Raw genomic sequence first — 3,272 nt, forward strand, 5'->3', positions numbered from 1 at the left:
TAGTAGTGTCCGTAAGGCTAGTAGTACCTACACTACAGACAACCGTAAGGCTTTCACTCTTGCTTGAACTCTATGGTTGTGGGTGGGGAACAACTGATTAGATTGATTCACTTGACGAATAACATAGTTGGAGGTGAGGCGGTACAATGGACAAATAGCCAACGTTTGAGGTGAGGCAGTGACACTATGAGGCATTCTGCTACTAGAGGCATATCAAGTTGCAGGATGACTCGATAGAGCCATTCCTATATCTTGTTGTTATATAAATTCTGGCTATCAACGATGATAGGTGCCATTGTCGTCTCTTCCCCTCCTGCCAAGGAACTATACTGAATTGATTCTTAATCTTATTCTTCCTTCTCAATGGCGGTCCACAGCTTATTACCTCAGGTAACTGCGGGGTTATATTCTGCGATGTGAAAAAGAGATCTTGATACTCTACGAACTACATATCTCTACTCTACCTCAAACGAACGAACTACTCGAACTCTCTACATTCTAACTCTAACTTCTATAATCTCTAACCTTGAACTCACTTACTAATACGGAACATAGTGCAGAAAACCCAATTGATTGATTGATAGTAATTGATTGATTGATTTTATAACCCGCATCTTCCGAGATAGGCGTGGTCCCACGGACGGACGAATGACAGACTCACCCACTGGCCCAGAGGATAAGGCCACCCCCACATAGCCAACCTACAGGACATCCCCACATAACCACCCGACATAGACACCTCACATAGCAGATAGACATAGCCCCACCCTACATGCCGGATATCCTCACATAGCCACCCGAACATAGCCAACTGAAGCGCCTCACATAGACAACCGACATAGCCGCCTCACATAGCCCCACCTGACATAGCCCACATATCTGCCAAGTCACCTTCGACACATGCCACATCCACCAGTATGGGACAGGAAGGGACAGTACAATGGCCCCATAGCAGCACACATATCCCCCCCGCAAGCCAGACATAGCCTGTCTCATTCCCAGGATAGGAGGTTTCTGATAGCCAATAGTCATCGACTGAAGGTCATTGCCAGGAGTCATAGACGATAGCCTATTGCAAGGATTCAGAGCTAGGAGGACTAGACACAGGAAGACTAGTTGTCGATCATAGCTAGAAGGTCATTTCCAATAGTAATCATTATAAGCCGATCATAGCTTGGCTTTTATACTCGACTGCTTGGCTAATCGAATGGGAAAATCAATTGCTTGGATACTCAGCTTTGCTCCCGGGCTACTCAACTGGGCTACTTGGATGAGCTGGGCTACTCTAGAGACAGCCATACATAGACCTATACCCTCAACCCCTATATCCTAGACCCCTACCCGCTACTAAATAGGTCCTACCTCACTTATGGATATGCCTGAATCCACATCGGGATCTGCACTGAATGGATCTTATTCTCGATCATGACGCACTTTCTTTCATAGAGAGGCCCCCACTATTCACTATACTTTTCACAGCGATCTTTAGCTACTCTCATCATTCCCTCGTAAAAAGGCAAGGCTCTGTTTCTAACTAGCGCCTCGTACCGGAGTGACGTGTCACCTGGAATGTACCTTTCCCAATCGGTAGTATATCTACGATTTCATAATCGTGTAAAGTATGAATTCATCAAAGGGTCCCACACTGACTTGTTTTCACTTTGTTCCCATGCCTTTTTCTCGTCCTTATATTCCAGCAGCGCAGTCTTTCACGATTATGGAGAGAAATATAGTTGTGATTATATTCAATTGGCTTTCAAACTGCTCTTGCTTTCTCCACCCTTGCCTTTACGAGTAGTGCATTTAGGTGCATTCAATTGGTTATATGAGCCAGCCACTTCATTTCTCTATCCCGAGTCAAGGCCTATGCCTCGTTTTCCTAACTAATTTATAGCGTCTTTAGGTAAATAATAAGCTGCGGGTTGGGTGGGAATAATAGTGAGTGTTGCCTTGTAGAAGCCCAACTTCACTGTGCATGTGCTCTAAAGGTCAATCTACGAGCAAACTAGTTATAGCCACCACCTATGAGCAAAGTAAAGTGAAGCACTCTGCATGTTGTGGTTGTTACTTAGGTTGAACCTGAGTCCCCATTGCCAGCTGGTGCATTGATATCTACCCCTTTCTTAAGTTCTGCTCCCGGACGACCTATCTATACTACTTATATATAGCTTAGGGTTGCGCGGGGCTTAACCCAAACTCTTTATACGAACATTGACATCATCAACAGGTTTTGGTTTTGGAACTCAATCTCAATTTGCACTTGGATCTGGTAAACTACCCCAAACTTAGCAAACTCGTCAATATGGGCAAGGTCCCGGAGGGGCTTGCACTTCCTAGTGCAAGGAAGCTATGGGTTTGGATCCGTGTGAAGGACCTTCCTTTTGGTATCGAATCAACCAGCTCTTCTGCTGGATCATTTACAGATTCAAGGTAAATAATCACCTCTACTGTATCCTCTATAAGGCGCTCGAATTATGGGGCGCTCTACCCGCCTATGTCCACACTGGTAGTTCCAGGTCTCGCTCTCACTCTGTGGGTTCCATTACAGAATACAGGGATGGTACTGAAACAAGGGAAATAGGCGGCTCTGGTTCAACTCAGGGGTTCCCTCTCTTCCTTTGCCTTGAACGGGTTCTTATGGTGCTGCTTCAATGGGTTTTGAATCACTCACATTATCAATTGGGACTGCTTATACTCCTGCGGCTGGATCTTATTAAGTATATAGCATTTCATTCCGTTGTTCATATTATGAATAGGAGACTACCCTGAAATTGGTGCACCTAGAACCAGATCTCTTACCCCCTGATGGTTTGTAGCCTGATGGTAACCCTCCCACTTCTTTCCTTCCTTAGTAACAAGGAAGGTGGGTGTTAGTGGTTCATCATGGTCCAATGATGCTAGTGCTGCTACCCCCTATTTTGATTCACCGGGGGAAATAGAAGGTTATACCTTGTTATATCCTTCTGGCTTTCAATACGTTACTAAAGGCATGTCTAATACGTTAGTGACTCCTAGCTTTCAATATGTGTAGCCTTACTTAGGGGCGTGACAAGTACATAGGCTCCTTCCCCTCCCCTCTACTTGGAACTCGCAAAGTGCTTTCCTATGCCGAAAATGCAGCCATTCATTCATTATATATGTAATTACGCTTTCCTCTCCTTATGTCAGGCGAGCCATCCTTCCTTGGACCTAGCCATTTCAATACTGAAAGGTGGGCTATAGTGGCCACCCCGACCATCCATCCATTGTTTCATAACTTGCCCTTGCCTTAC

The sequence above is a fragment of the Pinus tabuliformis genome, chromosome 3_2 (assembly GCF_031772625.1).
Source record: "Pinus tabuliformis cultivar Carrire ecotype Pingquan chromosome 3_2, CPIR1, whole genome shotgun sequence".
Classification (NCBI taxonomy): domain Eukaryota; kingdom Viridiplantae; phylum Streptophyta; class Pinopsida; order Pinales; family Pinaceae; genus Pinus; species Pinus tabuliformis.